This window comes from Camelus ferus, chromosome 10 (assembly GCF_009834535.1).
Source record: "Camelus ferus isolate YT-003-E chromosome 10, BCGSAC_Cfer_1.0, whole genome shotgun sequence".
Taxonomy (NCBI): domain Eukaryota; kingdom Metazoa; phylum Chordata; class Mammalia; order Artiodactyla; family Camelidae; genus Camelus; species Camelus ferus.
The window spans coordinates 13356145-13374620 of record NC_045705.1 but is presented as its reverse complement, the minus strand read 5'-3'; positions in this window follow the sequence as shown (position 1 = coordinate 13374620).

Genomic DNA, 18476 nt, shown 5'->3' with positions numbered 1-18476 from the left:
ACAGGATGAAGTACTCTGTGCTTTGGAAAAACAGGTTCCATAGGTAGTTAGATGTATATCTTAGGAAGAATTTCAGTGAACCCAGATTCTTGCATCTTCCCATACACAGAAAAACACTAAAATAATTCAGATATCTGTTCTTTGTGACTAGCAGTAATCTTTTACCAATATGTATGTTTGGCTGCACGTATTTCCTAGCCAAAAATTGTATATGAACTGGCTTCTCCCAGTATGTCTTCAGAGCCATTTCCTCAGGACTACTGAAAGGCTATCTCCCAAACTATAGTTTTCAGTAAGATATAGACTCAGAAATCTTATGTTGTGTGTTTTTCTTTGACACCTGTATAAACAAACCTTGTTACTTCTTTAATTTACTATCCCCAGTTTAGAATCTTCATTAACTGGGTGCATAAGTTTCTTTGTCCTGTTGATTCCTCACAAATTTATTGGTTTTTAGCCTAAAAAAGTATAAAAGCTGCTTGCTTTGGCCACTCCTTGGGTCCCATTTCTATGAGACCTCCATGCACATGGATTAAAATGTGTTTCTTTTTCTCCTGTTCATCTGTCTTATGTCAATTTTATTATTAGTCAAGCCAACAGAACTCAAGACAGGTAGAGACATAGAAGTTTTCCCTCTCTAACACACGTGTTTCTTGGTGTAAAAGGAAATTTGAGATAGATGTTTTCAAAGTCCAAATTATGGAATTTCTAGGATGCATTCATGAAGAATGAGAACAAAAGGGCAGAATGTACAAGATGGAGGGATAATGAAACTTCAAACCATGTAATTATATATTGGTAGTAACGCTAAGAAAAGTGTCAAGAAATGGAATGGCAAAATCCCATGTGATAAGTTGAGAGCTTTTTCATATAATTTCGAAGAAAAACTTGATCGTAATTTTTTCAAAAAAAACTTATATGGGGAATGTAGTTATCAATCAACACAAAGTACTGTTCTCATACCAACATCAATTTTTGAGCTTTGTTTTAGCAGTATCTGGGAATATTATTGGATGCTGTATGGAGTTGACAGAGTGACCTGGGCTCTATCTGTACACAATGAGAAGCCCCTGAGCCTTCATGAGGAGAACAAAAACAGCACAGCTGTGGTCCTGTGACTTTTATCTCCCATCAAAGTTTAGACCTAAAAGGTTTGTCTCCTTTGGAGATAACTTTGGGACAAATGGGGGCTCCAAAAAAATTTTATCAGTGTGCTCTACACACTAAGGTGTGATTAAACTTAATTGTCAGAAATCTACATTTCCCAGGCACATTTGCATTTCAAGATATATCACGATCTTTAGCCAATGATTCTTAGAGAGGCAAGCAAGTGCATGCGCACATGCACGCGCCCGTGCACACACACACACACACCAGAGAATGTTCTGAGTGTGTTTTCAGAGAGAAAATTCTTTCAAAACTGTGAACTAGCAGGTTACCCTTGGTATGTAATGCCCCTCTTCATTCATTTGGTCACCTCACCCCTGTCCTATCCAGAGCTGCCACAACTAAGCTGGTGGAAGAAATGTCTAATTCAGATAAGAAATCTAGGCAAAAAGAAAGAAAAAGAGAGATAAAATAGAGAGGGAGCAAGGAAGAAAGAGAGTGAGTGCAGCATAGGAATCAAATACTAGGAATTGGATAGCACGTGTTAAATCAGCCCAAAGAAGCACAATGGCAGGCGTGGAGCTGCGGTCCCTCAAAGATGACTTAGTGCGACACAGTGTGATTGGCAAATTCATATACATATGACTGTATATACATATATATGGATATATATGTTCTGTGTATCACTACTAGATTTCACATCTCTTTGCTGGCTTGAAAAGTCTGATGCAGCTGAATTTTCACAATCCTAATTCCTCCTGATATTTTGAATCTGATATGATGAATCTGATATTTTGAGATTGTCATGTGTCCCTTTCTTCCATGCCCACCTTGTGTGTTGGTGTTGATACCTCCAGGGGACAGCACAGTCATTCTCTGTCTTTTACCTTGACTTCTTTTATCCTTTTAAAGGTGCATTATGGCCATAACTGTCTACTTCACTTGATCATTTTGTCCAGTCCAGCATGGCTCATTCCTGGCTTTTCTTCTAAATAGAAGTAAGCATGCATTTGACTGGCCTCAATTGATAATTTTGTCATGAATTCAAACAACCAACCTGAACTTTGGGTGGTAATTTTCAGACTGACAGCTGTCTTGAGAGGAGGTTGCTTTCACCTGAGCTGAGAGTGATGGGCAGGATGTGGGGTTCCTGTGTACCTCTGCTCCTTAAAATCAGGGCAGAAAGAGCATTTGGGAATTTCACTCCCATCTTCAACAACCTAATTTTTTTTTAAAGCTGCTGCTTATCAAGTCTTACACTACAAAGAATCAAAAGGAAAATCAATAAAAAGATACACTTAAATAAATTTAATTAAATAGCATCAATCATCTTTGTATAATGAAAACTCTGTCACTGTGAATTAGATGGTTCTCTAAGATGCTTTTGTAAAGAAGAATAACTTTTTTTCCCCTAAGCTGCGAACTAATAACATCTCACTATGAGAAGTAACAGAACAGAAATTGGCAAGTTCACAGAGAAGACAGACTTCAGAATCAGTTAGATTCAACATCTCACTTGTATCAACAAAGACCCAGTTTGTTTCTTTCTGCCCTGTTTTCATCAGTATCAAATTATACTAAGTTCTGATTTTTGGGTTCTATGATGATATTTTAGCTTCTGAAGCAACACATTTTATTGTCCATATCCTGAGAGACTGTAAGATTCCTTGAAGAGAAATCTCTGGTTTCACCTTGTTGGGGCCCAGGGTAGGTCCCCAGTGCCTCAATGGCATATTGATTATTTTGAATTAAATTTACTTAAGAAACAATGGAAGCAAGAGGGGCTCTTTGACGCTCCCTTCTATCTACCTCAAAGCAAAAAATAAATCTTCCATGTGAAAGGTACCCACCCTGTACCTCTCTGTACTTCCCTGAAAGGAGGTAAAAAGACATCCTTATCCCCAGAGACAGGGAATTCAAGGCCAATAAGCCTATATATAAACAAACTTTGCTCCTTCTTTACTAATTGACTGCCCAAGCTTAAATTCCTTACTAATTAAGCACCCAAACTTCAGTTTCTTCATCCTGTCACTTCCTGTCAAATGTATTATTTGTCTAAGAATATATAAAAGCTGCCTGCCTTGACCACTTTTTAGGTCTCATTTCTATGAATCCTGTGTGTGTACAAGTTAAAAGTTGTTTCTTTTTCTCTTACTAATCTGTTTTGTGTCAATGTTATGGTTAGTCCAGCCACAAGAACTCAAGAGAGACAGAGGGGAGACTGTCCCCTCCCCAACAGCCTGGTTGGTAGACCTAAGTAGCCACTCCTGAGCCCATCACTGTGGCTGGTGATTGCCGTGCACTGATTTACACACGCCTGGGTTGTTAAGGTTTCCTGAAACACTTGCATGAGCAAGGCAGAAGGGACCTTGCCAGTTGGGTAGGTCCATCAGAGCCCAATCCCAGGACATAAAGCAGAATCAGCCCTGCCTTACTAGGATTGCTACAAAATAGAAGAGAGTAGATGGATAGGCAACTAACTGCTTATCACATGTCACGAATGTGCAGACATGGTGCTTATTTTTATTGGGTCAGTAAATTAAGTTGAAGGCTGTTTCAGTTCTACCACTTAGTATCATTATAACCAAAAGCTTCATAACTGAACTTCTATTTTCTTATCTCTAAAGTGAAATATTGCCTTCCTTACAACATTATGGAGAGTATCAGAGGAGACAATACATTCAAAAAGCCTTCATCAGTGGAAAAACAACTGCTTTTAAGAACATCCTTGTTAAAAGTTCATAGACATCATTTTGTAAGATTATTTTCAATATGTTGTATCTTTAAATTTTATTAAAATTGAATCATTCCCATAACAAATAACTCACTTTTAATGACAAAACTTTAAAATCTGAACATCTGGAAAGCAATGCAATGAAAGAGGACATAATATTTTAATTAGATTTCAAAAGAAATTTTCTTCCTAAGTGCTGAATGCACTAAAATTTTAAGAAATAGCATCATTCTTGGAAGCATTAAAGTTTTATTTTCAGTTAGAAGTGGATACTTCTGGAGAAGCACATAACTATTAAATAAATGACTACATTAGAAATGCATTGGGAAAAACTTGTACGTTATGGGTTCCAACTATTTTTTGCAAGTGTTCTGTTATATGTCTGGATGTTGAGTAAAGACTGGAAAATCCAAAACAAAAAAGTCCCCAAAAGAAAAAGTTGTCTTAAAGGATAGATTTATCATCATTGCAAATGGAAGTTTAATACTTATTAGTTCCAATAAATGTTAAATTTATATCTAAAAAAAAAAGTGAGAAGAGATTAACCTCCAAACCCCTCCAACACATACCACAGTCTTGTGACACTATGTGTGTGTATATATATACACATAGACATGCCTGTGTCTTCATTCTAATATTGAAAGAGTCCAATTTTATTATCTAAACAATAGAAGCTGGGAGAAGATGTAACAAGGGCTCACTGAAGACTTTTAGAAATTACTCAAATAAAGATTACCTTAAAATAATAAACTTGCAAGCAAAACAGTTGATAGAGTAGAACAAATGCCAGCTCTTCTGTATGTAAGAATACTTTTCACATTTGGATTGTATTAGAAAGATGCAGGTACCTTTACAGTATATACATTTGGTGTGGAGAATAACACTCAGAGGGATTTAAGAGAATGTTGATACAGTGAAAATATTTGAGGCAAAAGAAAAAAGACATGAAACAAGAATGATAAACAGAAAACCTAAAATAGATAAAACCACCACCAAATGCACCAGGAGGAACAGCAACAGGAACTCAGTAGACTCTCATTTGCTCATATCACACGTTCTATTACTATTGCCTGGAAGCAGCAAGAGGTGGATTTTTTTTATTTCTCAAGAACATTGTAATTCTCCTTAGGGGTTCTCTGGAAATATCTAGTGTGTATAGAGTTGTAGCCATAACACACTGTGAGTGACAGAACATGGTGTCACAGTCTAATGATTTTTTTCACTAGGTGTTTTTATCATTTAATTAGACAACCCATTCACATAATGTATTAAAATATAGAATGGAGACTGGGAGAGGTCGAAGGGTAGGGGTATAATTTTCTCTGTCTTTTGAAGCTGACTTTTGCTGGTTTGTGTGTCTTTGTTTCTGGGTGGAGGTGTAGAGGCTTGTTTTCCATTCTGCCTGAACCAGTGGCTTAGGAGATGGAAATATATCAATTGTCTTGTCTATCCTCAAGTGACTCATGGTTGCCCAAACAAAATAATCCATGTGGTTTCACAAATATAAATTTTAAAATTATAAGAGAGAAAAATCATATGGAACAGATCACTTCCAAAAAAATGCTGGGAAGTGATTACAGAATCCTCATAAGAAGGAGATATTTGAACTTAGCCTTGATGAGTCCTTGACAGAAATGGGGATGTAGAGAGCAGAATATCGCAAGTAGATAAAAGAAACTGCATTAAAGTACAGGGACAAGTAAATTCAGACTGGATGAGGGACACTAAGTAAATTAGGTTACTGGAATTGAGTGTCTAATGCTTTTAGAGTTATCATAGCCAATGCTATTTTGAAATATTTCTCTTCATAGATCTTTTTGTAACATCAAGTACAAACCTCTGCACAATCTCTTTGTTTTCCCCGCAAAAAAATATGGTAAATTTTATCATCGCTATTTTATTGTCAATTAATATTATTTGTGTCAAGCTATATTTAAGTTGAAAATCCTCAGTTTATTCTTATTATTTTTAAAAACCCTACTCTTAGAATATTGAGCACACACATATTTTATCATTCCACCCATAAGTTTTTTTTTTATAAGAAGTTTTTTTTTTTAAAGAGGGGAGTCCTCAAACATAAAATCTATAAAAAGTTTCTAAATGAATTCAATAATGCTTTAAAAATAATATGTATTGACATTATTCAATATTGACTTTACTTTTTCATGAATATTTATGAATAAAAAATTTATGAATAAAGAAAGTGAAATATTGACTATAAATAAAGCAATTGAAGTCAATAACTGAATATTTTTTATTTATTTCTTGCAAAGAATTGGGTGATTTCACCCCCATATTCAAAGAAGCCATCTGCTGATTAATTTTTCTCTTAAAGCAAAGCAAAATAGAAATCTTCTTAGACTATTCTTTTTTAATCTATCTGGGAGCCAATTTCAGTGAATTAAATCAAATTGTCTTTTGTTAAAAAAAATACATTCTCTTGAATGATGGTCTTGTATTACTTTGAAAAAAATATTAAACTTCAAGAAACCAGTGTAAAGGAGACAGTGAGCTTCGAATATAATTAGTGAAGAAAATAATTATACATTACATTGAGCTCACATGCTGCCAATCCTAGTTTGTAATTATATTGCATTAAACATAATGAGCAAATGTGCCAAAAATAAATCACTAAAGTAGAGAATTAATCAACTGGCTTTCCTCCAGAATAAAAAGCATTTCAGTAGAAGAGTTTTGAGTATTTTTTCTGGAGGTCAGTTTTTAGCCAAATGCAGCAAATATGGAGCTTGATAAGGAGAAGAGATTGCAGCACATTTAAAAATTGGGCAATTATCGATAAAGTAAGTGTAACTAACTTGCTAATCAAACTGAAGTCAAACTTACTATATTTTAGATCCCTTATTGAGCACTAGAGATGCCCAGATGAAAGAAGAGTCACTGGTCAGAGCTGTAAGGGGCACAGGTTTTCCTATTGCATCTATAGTAACCAGCGTACATGGAATCATTTAACGTGTGTTGAGTATGTATTTTGAACCAGGAATTGTGCTGGACACTGTGAATTTAAAAAAAAAAAGGTGACAATAACCCTCATCTTCCAGGAGCTCAAAAATCTACAAGTTCATGACTGATAACCTTAAGTGTTTTGGGGACTAGACTAGAATGTGTGGCCCTCTGTCTCCTTTCCAGGGCCCAGTCAAGTCTAGAGCAGGCTCACCCATTTGTAAATGAATCAAAGCTGGGGCTCTTGGTTCTCTGTGAAGTGCCCGATGTAAAGTAGACCCTTATATTTGCTACATTCAAAACCACTAAAATAAAAAGTACACCTTCTAAAATGGTTCCACCCATAAAAATGTTGCCATGGGTATGTTTTGGTTTAGAGTGGTAAAGCCAATGAACACTTTGCTCTGCAATTTACTAGTTCTGTATTGTGAAGTGAGTTATTTAATTTTTTTTTCAATTCTCCATGTCCTCAACTACAAAAGAGTAAAAGTAATATTTACCTGGTAGATTTTTGGATGGAATTAGATAAGTATATATATAGTTCTACACTGCGGTAAACATTCAATAAACAGAAGCTTTTATTATTGACAGTCATAAAATAAAATAAAATGTAAAAATATAGGGAATGGAGCAGTTAAATCTACCTGAAGGTATTTGGACGGGCTTCAAGGAGAAAGTAGCTCTTAGCCAAAGAGCTGTAGAATTCTTCAGAAAGGCAGGAAGTCCAAATATTCCAGGACGAAAAGCTTGATGTGCAGTTTTGTCTCCTAATGCTCGTCCCCACCAGCCGTGGACATAGCAGACGTACTGAGCATTCACCTGATTTTTCATGTGCTCCCTGAGCTTGCTCTGCCATTAGGTTAAGTAAATGATATCGGGTGCTGATCAAAGAATCGTAGCTTACATCAGAGGTGATGTAAGCTACGCCTAGTTCTGCTCCTTGAAAACATCGTGTGAGAAACTCCAGCTCTCTTTTCCCTTGTCAGGATGATCAGGGAGTCTACATGCTGAGCTGACTGAATAATAAGTTTGATGGGGCCTTGTGTCTCAGAATGGAGGACACCTTTCAATGGTGTGCATTAGGCCCAGTATGAACAATTAAAAATAAAAAATCTTGTGTGTGTACTAAGCCACCGAGAGCTCAGGGTGTGTTGCAGCAGTTAGCATTTCTTATCCTGACTAGTGAAAACAACCTCCCGGTAATCTCTCCTGTTTATCCTCAATACTGAACGTGTAGCTTTCCTATTCAACAGCTCCACAGAGTTGGACAAAACTGTCTTTAAGTTAAGAGTGATTACAACCTAGCCATTATACTAGGGATAAGATGGGATAAGACGAAGCTAAATGATCATCTTTGTAATACCTGTACTCTACCATTTCATGGATGGCAAATAATTCAGTCCTTTGGTGACCAACATCAGAGGATTTTTCCATCTAGTAGTTAATTACTCCTAAGCATTAATTGCAAGGTTTTCAACAACATAGATGGATCATGAATAGAAAATAGGCATAAAACACAATACATTCAAAAAATTAAATTTTTACAGCTTTTGCGGGCACTGAATCTTTTACAATATATATTTTTTTAATTTAGAATGGAATGAGAATGTGATTTCCATAGGCATAATTTGAAATAGTCTAAGTACTTAATCACTAAGTGCAATTACTTGTAAATACAAATTGAAGATATAGCACTGCTAAAGAATAGTAAAATTAGATTTTTGAAACTTTTCTTAATGTGCCCACAAAAATTTTAAATGTTTAATTACTTTGTTCATTATACTTCTTATAGGCTTATGCTAAGCTGGGGAATGTGAATAACTCAGAATAACTATGAATAACTCATAAAGTAAAACCAAATAAAAATAAAAAGTTTGGGCTAATAATCTTTCACAAGGAGATCAAATGATTGTATTAGATATCCTCCAGCCAGGAAAAGAGAACCTATCATTGATACAGAGATAATTTAACACTGGTACCAATTAGCCAGAACAGGGTGTGGGTGATGATAAACCTGAGAATAAACCAGCAGTTGACCAACACAACTTTTTATGGATTGTTGAGGTGAGTGGAATCTAGTTTTGCTGATGCTAGGTAGATGTATATCTTTTTGAAAACTTTCAGCAATTCTGAGAATTAGGTATTATTTTAACATCTTCCAGGTGAGTAATCTATGAACCAAGGAACTAAGTGAACTGCCCAAGTTACCAGCTATCAAGTGACAGAGCTGGGTCTGACTCCACGTAGCGAATCCCACTTACTATACCATGTGCAATAAGTAAGGGAGAGGGAGGGGCCAGACCCAATTAGGAGACTCTCTTTAACTCTGAGTTTCCATAGTAATAGAAACAATTGCCTTCATAAAATAATCAATTAGTAGCACCATCCCAGACTGTAATATGTTATCCTTAGCAACACAAAGTGTGTATTGAAGTGAGGTTCTGCTGTGGGTGATGGAGCGTGCTCTGTAAACTGTGGAGGCAACTTGCTTAAATAACAAAGGAAAACCCCATGTCTTCTTTGGATAGATAAGTCCATACTGTCAATCTCAGAACGTGTAAAATGTTGTGTTTTCTCAACTGACTTTTCACATTTTATATTGTTTGTCTCTTTTCCCAACTCAAAATTGCAAATATCTCCTATAAGAAGATTTGAAGATGGATTGTATTAATTGTCCAAAATGAAATTTATTGTTAAGGGATTTTCAGGAAAGATTATTTGCTCAGCATTTGTGACAAGAGATCTTTGTCAAAGAGATCAGTGGATCTGGAAACCAGGGCTTACCTGTAAGACACGGCATTGCCACTAGGTTTCAATAACTTGCTAAATCAACAGAAATTCTAAGAGCCTCTCTGTGTAATGATCAGCTCCCAAAGAGTAATGATGGGCTTCCATGAAATTTGACAGAATTGGACTATATGTCAAAATCTCTCTTTTTCCAGAAAGATTTTTCTGTAACAGCGCGTGTAGGACTGCTCTTTCTTTTGAGTTACCTAATGAGATTTTTTTCCTGCACAAAAGAAAGCTAACTTTACAGTTTAACATATGTCTTTCTCCATGCCCCTTTTTCTTTCTTAATTTGCTACTTCTGTAAGTTGCCTGGAGCTCTCAGGCATCAGGTTCCATATGTATGTAAGTTATTGGAGAGTAATGGAGCCATTGACCTGGAAGGAACCAGCTCCCACATTATAGAAATGAAAAATAGGTTAATGAGAGTTAAGTTTAGTTGTATACAGTAACTGGCAATTTAGGGACATGTTTCCCAATATCTGTTCTGGGTGTTCTTTTAACTATGCCAGAATCTTTCTGTGAGCACTTTAGTCAAAAAATTTCTAATTAAATATACTATTAGAAAAAATAAATTTTGTTGTTGTCGTCAGGTGAATTTCTCTGTTGATCTGTCATCATTCTTTAACCTAAGTTTCCATCAAATCTTACTATAACATCTCGGCTGTTTGGGTTTTCTTCCTTCATTTTTATTATTCTTTCTTTTCCTCTTCCCTAATCTCTTTGGCTCTGTTGTAATTAGTTCTAGAAATTGTTTGTTTTTTAAATTTTTCTTTAGTGAATATAATACAAAATATATCCTGTTTTAATTCACAGTGCATACTTTTATTTCTCCAATAGAGATGCTCATTAGTATAGGTAAACATATTTTAAACTGCTGTGTTTGTTTTTTTTGGGGGGGGGGGTTACTGGCAAAAATATGTTTCCTTTTAATATATTTATTGTTACATGTCTCACTAAAAAAATAAGTTAAAGTTTTAAAGCAGAAACATTGAAAGACTGAATATTTGTAAAAGCTATACAATTACATACTAGAACTGCAACTTGTATCTTTTCAAAATAAGCAACTTTTATTTTAACAAGCAAATCTGAGACCTGTGATTCAAAAGTAGTGTGGCTGTGTTTTATTCATTTTTTTAAATAGGTGTTTTGATAAATTATAGATGCCGGTTTTCTCAAATGCACTGAAATATTTTCTTACAAGCATCTTTCAGCCAAGATACATACACCCACTCCCTCAATAGCCGTCAACAGACGTACTCAGAAATCCAGTGAAATAATACCTTTACCCTTTGCAGTCGACTCCATTTGGGCAGAATAATGTCTTAAGATTACACTTTTGGATCCCCAAAGCACAGAACATTATATATTGGGTCATTTAAAGTCTGACCTTTTAATAAAATGTATTTCAAACCAACCAAGCTGTAAAGGATCAAATGACATTTCTCACTATTCTCTAATCGCTGAATAATCCCTGAGTAAGTAAGTGGTACTCCTGGGATACACACATATACAAGAGTTTAACTTAACTTTTTAGGGCCCCCATCCAATGAAAGTGAGAAAAACACTCCTTCTTGAATTTTTCAACACTCCTTGTTTTTGTGAACTATTAATGCAGTGTTGTAGAAACTGATTTAATTACCAGGGAAGGGCAGCAACAACTACTAGTTCTGCAGCTTGCGTTTACGTGTCTGGAAAAGTTCCACAGCAACCAGATTTCTTCCCTGACTCTGAGAAATGCTCATGAATGGGGAGCCAACACATTTAGAACAACTGCTCGTGAGGACTTGCACTGAAATGTAAGGTTTATGAGCCTAGGCTGGAATAAATGAATGAGTTACTACTGGCAGCTAAATGACTAGGTTTGATCATAGTTGAGGTAGGACATGAAAGACCTAGTTAGAGAAAGAGGGTTGGCTAGAAAGCCTGAAGGATAAATAAGACAACAAACGGTAAGAAAAGCAAAGGTCACAAGCCGAGAACTTGAAGAACAGACCAGGGTTATGGCATGAAGTTGGAGGCCATATATATGGGGTATGATGCTCTGAGTGAGTCTGCCTGCCTAAAGAGTCAGGACCAAGGCAGATGGTCACTTATGGTCACTAAAGAGCTCAAGGTTCTCCCCACTGACAAGTCCCTGGGGTCTCTGACACAGCCTTTCTTAGTGTCACCTCTCCTAGCTGGTGCCAAATGTTTACTCATTGCATATAAAACTAAAGATGCTATAAATAAAGATGCATATAAACTAAAGATGCTCTTTGGCTCCCTGAAAGCCAAAGAGGAAGGAACAATGTTTGACTACTGCTATCACTCATTAGTTCTGGACACCTCATTTATCCAGGTAACTCCTACATCATTCTCTAGATATCCAGCTATGGGATAGACTCCATAACCTCTCTCGAGTCTCTTCATTTGAAAAGCGGAAGTGAACGCATCTACCACAAAGAAAAGAGCTCAGTGCAGGGACTCGTATATAGGTTCTAAAATGACTTTGTCCTCTTTTCATGTGGTAATTCATACAGGACTGAAACATTAGAGAGAGGCTGACAAGTTGGAAAGGAGAATATAGGGAGAGTAAGGAATACTGAAGATGCCAGATGATGATGCGTGCTTATTGCACAGGAACCACATCACAATAAAGGTGTTTAAAAAAATTCAAGAGGAAGCTAAAATATGCCATAGCTTGTGAACTAAGAAAATGATCATGAAAACTCTGTTGAAATATATTTGTATCAATGAATTTTACATTTAGATTAAAACTATGAGTTAAAACTTAAGATGTAAAATATGATAGAATACTAATAAGTAGATTGGCAAAATTATATCTGTCAAATATGAAGAAAAATAATATTGGAAAAGCAAAAATAAAAAAGAAACAATGGAAGAATAAAGGAATATGACATCATGACAAAGAAAACATAGAAACTAAATAGAAATACATAGGAAAACAGAATGATAAAGAGATAAGTAAATGGTAAAAGCAGACACAGCAAAGTAAGGGAAATGCAAAATTAAGGGCTCTCTCTTGCATAAGGAGCCTTTGAAGGAGTGGTTTGATTTATTGTCTATCTTAACTCATTAAATAAAATTCATCTAAAAATATCCACTTCTAGAACATAGAGACATGGTATCTGAAAAATCTGGGGAATTAGAAGGGACAAAAAGAAAAAAAACTGAGCAAAAAATCTACCAAAAAGTTATTTAGAAACTAACTGCATGGTAAAAGTAAATTCTAAAGTGCATGAGGTTTATAGTTTCAGGGAATTCCAAGATGACTCAGAAAATGCACTGTAGATTTGTTCAAGTTCAAAATCTTTGCAACAATTTCCCAAGGTTATGAGTCTCCAGAGGAGAGATACATGGTAGAGTCTTCAGATATTCAGTTTGTGGTCTTATCCCAAGGACAAGCACTCCATTTTATTCTATTCTTAATTGAAAATCAACAAGCCAGCACTGTATCAACGTCTTTCCAGCACTGACTGTTTCCACTTTCCCTCAGTAGTGCATGAATAACGAACTTGAAATAGGTACTGCTGACCTCATCACAGCTCAGCAAATTCCAAACTATCTCAGAAAGAGCAAATAGTTAGTTTTCTCCAAACTCCAAGAAATAAAGCTATAAGGTATTAAGGTGGGAAATCTTTATACATGAAAAATGAAGAGATGATTCATATAAAGGAAAATGATTGCTTAGGATATTCAGTAAAGTAATAGTAGCTCTCACTAATTAAGCTCTTACCATGTGGCAAGTTTTTTCAATAGAGCTTTATATTCATTTCTTAACTTCATATTCACAGTAATTCCACAAGAAGTCACAACTGATACTTCCATTTTACAGTGATAACTGGCTCAAAGTCTGCTTCTCTGTGCTTGAGTCAAGATTTTGACCAAGGCTGGCCTTACTCTATCAAAGACTATAATCTGAACCAAAGCTTTTAGTGCTATCCTCATAATACAAGAAAAACTCCACTGAAAATAATCACCTTAAAGTCCTAGAGTGGAGCTTTAGTGAACAATTATAGAAGAAATTGGATTCTCTGTCTTAGATTCTTGCTTTGATTAGTGCAAATTTCTATACAATCTAAACTGACAGCCCATAGCCAACAACCTTGACCAAAGTATTGAGATGTTTTCATATTCATTGGTAAAGAAATTTTGTCCTTATGGAAACTACAAGCTACCTAATGACTTTAGCAGAAGTCATGCAGGTTGGCTATGAGAAATCGAAACAGTGCTGGCATGTGTAGGCTGCCACTGTGGTACTTAGCACAATGAATTGGACAGTGACGAATTTGGGGAGGGAAGAAGGGATGTGAAGTAAAATAATCTGTCCTTTTGTTCTTGTAGTTTCAAGGTTTACAAGTGAACCTCATAATTTCAACATGCATGCTCTAAAAATTGTGTCCTCCTTTGGTGCCATATGAATTTTAGCCATTCTAAGTGTTGGCAATTAACTATACCTGATCACCCTTTAAGTAGTCTTTTGTTTTAAATAGTCTTTCTTAAATCCTAGGAATAATGCAAAAAGACATTCTATTTAACTTTCATAATCTGCATTTTTCTAAAAAAAAGTTGCGGTAAAATATACATAACATGAAATTTAACATCTTAACCATTTTTAAGTATACAGTTCAGTAGTATCAATTACATTCACATTGTTGTACAACCATCACCACCATCCCTCTCCAGAACTCGTCTTCTTCTCCAACTGAAACTCTATACCCGTTAAACAATAACTCCCATCCCCCAGCAGCCTCTGATAGTCATCATTCTACTTTCTATTTTGATAAATTTGCCTACTCTTGGTGCCTCATGGAAGTAGAATCGTACAGTATTTGTCATTTTGTGACTGGCTTATTTCACTTTGCATAATGACTTCAAGTTTCATGCATGTTGTAGTGTGTGTCAGAATTTTTTTAAAATTAAATAACATTTTACTGTATGTTTATATCACAGTTTAAAAAATCCATCCACCCATCAGTTGACACTTGGGCAGCTTCCATATTTTGGCTATTGTGAGTAATGCTGCAGTGAACATGGGTATACAAATGTCTCTTTAATAGCTTAATTTTGTTCAATATTTACCTTCTTTCCTTCTCTCTCTCTCTTTCTCAGCCTGGGCAATAATGTATTTTCTATCATCCTGGACTTTTTAGATATGGGAAAGGAGCATACCTAGTATCAGAAACTCCATGGATGATATTTCAAAGAAGAGAAAACCAATGTAATGGATCAAAGAATAGTAAAACCTCATTATAGAATCAACTTAAGCTCTCCCCTCTATGTAAAATGAGGAACTTTTGCACCATTACTGACAAGCACATGTGTCAGGAAGCTTAATGTGAGGGAATCCAGTGATCCTTGAAGAACTCAAAATGTCATAGTGTTTAAGTTACAATACTGTTCAGGAGCTAATGTATAATTCTAAAATAGCAGTCATAGTGAAAGAGGAACAGGTAGATTTTTAAAATGTACCCTTCCTCTTCCATTCACTGCTAGAGTGATCATCAAGCCTGGGTAATTCAAATACATCTGTTTGATCACTTCCTTTGCTTTAAATAATTCAGAATATCTCTATTAGATCTATCTCTAGACCCTGATGCATTCTACTAATGGGGGACATGCATGAGAAATGTAAAGAATTACATAGTTCCTGTCACTGGTATTTAACATTGTAGAACTGATGATTTTTCAAGGAGGCAGTATACCTGGGGCACCACGATTCCTGGTAAAATCCAGATTCTCAGTTACTGGTGACTCCACCCTTTCAGTTGGTCAAGCAAAAAAAACGCTGAAATCACAGTTGACTCTTCTCGTTCTCTCACACCTCAATCCCAATCCACAAGTGCACAATATATGTGTTAATTGAATAACATGAATCTCAATTACATAATGTATTAGCTTTGGAACATTGGAGAACATTAGTTAGAACTCTGGTCTTCAATGCCTTCCTTATATTATGGAAATAATAGGAGGAAGAAGAAGGAGGAGGAGGAGGAAGAGGAGGAGGAAGGAGGGGGAGGAGGAGGAGAAGGAGAAGAAGAAGAGGAGGAGGAGGAGGAAAAGGAAGGAGGGGGAGGAAAAAAGAAAGAAGAAGAAAGAAGAAAGAAGAAGAAAAGGAGGAGGAAGGAGAAACAAAATAAACTATTTATATAAATCATATCTAGTTGGCAAATAGTAGCTATTTTTTCAAAAATTGGTTTAAAGTTTTGTCGTTTCCTTTAAACTTTTCTCTTGGAAACTCTCCACCTCCAACATGAGCATAAATTAGATGGTGACTAGAGTCCCCATCAAGTAAAATAGAAAGTAACTTTTCAAGGTTCTGAAATGAAAATTATGCCATTTTCTTCTGCATGTATCTCTATAGATATGACAATTGGCATCAGTAGTTCAAAAATAGTTTAATAAATTATATGTCCTTAAGCTACATTTTTCTTTTCTTTAATTATAATGTCCTTATTGGATAAATAGTTTCATTATAAGCAGTGTAGAAAATGCTACTTATGTTTAATTCACCAATTTTAAGCATGAGTTACCTCGCATTTTCAAATATTGTCTGATGATAACATAATTTGTCCTCATTAATTGGAATGATGCTTTGCATCCTTCTCAAATCTCAGAAGGAAAGAAATTCAAAGCCTTTAAGTGGTGCAAAAGGTTTCTGCATTTTACAATCAATATAAAGTGATCAGAAAAATTGCTATATATATATTTTTTTCTGGATAATGCTATAAAGGAACAAACTGCATTTGAAAAGCATTGGATAATTGTTTGCATCAAAACAATTCTTTAAAGGGTGATTCCTGGTTAATACACATCCTTTCCCTGAGGAATAGCCATATAAATTACTTCCAAATTAAGTAGATTCCAATATTTTGTAAATCTGTGTAAATCTTAGTCACATTCTGTGAGACACTCATTAATCTCAAGGCAGTGCTACGGCATTGATTTATGATCTGACAAAGAAGCCCACCATGACCATGATCCACAGCCACAAAACAAACTTGTACTGCATTTAATTCTTGACACCCGTGTTGGCTACCAACTGTGCCAGGTAAGATGCTCAGCGACTGATTATCCTTGTTCATCAGTGATACTGTTCTTCTCAGGCTGTGTTCTGTGCTGTCCTATTTATCTGTAATACCTCGACTGCTCATCTGGTACTCTTGCATCATCTAGCGAATAAACAAGCTGGGGAAAGTCATAAATAATTGAACATCACTGGAGTCCAGTTGTTTACCTTCTTAATAGCAAAACAACTCAGTTTGGCGCCTTGTTGGCATTACCTGATTGTCCCTGAATTTCTGTTTATACAGATCCCCTCCTTCTCTGTTGATTATTTTTCTTAAAATCCCCTTTTTTTGTTTAGACTCTATCAGCTGCAAAGGACAATAATGAGCTAGAAAAATTTACTGGACTTGCAATTTTACCTTCATGTCTGATCACTCTTTAAAATACCTGTGGACATTGTTGAAATCCCCCTACCCTGTGGGCAGGGCCACATGAAGCTGTAGGGCATAAGTAGGGTGACCATATAGTTTTATCTTCCAAACCAGGACCTTTGAAAGGTAACAGGGTATTCTATTTGAAACTACAGTTGAACAGTAAATGTAAACTGCAAACTGAAGTGTATTGCCACACTTAGAGTGAAAAAAGAGTCCAGATGTTGGGTTCAAACAGTTTTAATAGTTTTAATACTAGCTCTGTCTCTTATCCTCTGTGTGACCTGATGCAAATTACTTGAACTCTCTGGACCTCAGATTCTTTACCAAAATTTAGAATAGTAGTCAGGCTTATCATAGTATATGAGGATTAAATTAGGTAAAAGGCTTAAAACCATGTCTAAAACAAAAATAAAAAATAGTTATTAAATGCACATATCATAGTTGTTGTTATTTATATTCTTAGTGCTTAGAACAGTGTCTGACACATGGGAAGTTTTCAATTAAAATATGTTGACTACATTAGCAAAAAATAAATGAATGAACAAATACATTAAGATCTGAATTTCAGTCGCAATTAAATGAAATTATAGTTGCCTTAATGACAATCCTGTAGGTCATAGAAGGGCTGATAAATACATAGAGTGTGCTAGGGAGCAATTAAACCAGTCTTGGAGAAACGACAAAATAAATTCAAATTAATATTATTCAGTAGAACATTACTTTACTCCATTTCTAAATGTATATTAAACCTCAGGACAATCTTAATTGTGATTTCTATTCATTTGCGTTAAGCATGTAAAATACCTTATTTTTTCATTTGGTAATCAAATATTTTTGTCATTATGTGTATATATCCCCACAATCTTTAGAATTATAGTTCTAAGAGTTGTATAGTATTCTATCATTTTAAAGTGCCAAGTTTATTGAATTTAAATATGTCATTTATTTCTAATTTTAAGCCATCAAAGTGCTAGAGACATACATGAAACAGTTAAGAAAAATGGTAAATTATTAGAAATGTATGATAATGGGAGTAAGGTAAGATAAAAAAAAAATCACAAACAACTTGAATTAAACCAGTAAAGAGGTACTTCTTTGATAATTTAAACAAGCAGCAATGAGATGCTGAAATAAATTAGAATCACTGAAGCAGTACATTGATTGAGCTTAGCAAATGGTTACGTCTAAAGAATGAAAAACAGAAAAGAGTCAAAGACAATTTGGAAGTGCTAAAGCCACATGCCCATAGTGATAACACTGCTCTGATGGAAAACACGGAGAAAGAGCTAGCTGATATTTGATCAGAAACATGATGAATTTGGGTTTTGGAACTGGCATTTGTTTTTATTTTATTTTTGTATATTCGGTCACTCATATCCATTCACCCCAATTTTCTTTCAGTATTGCATTTCCTCTCACTCTTTGTTCTTAGTTTTTGGTGA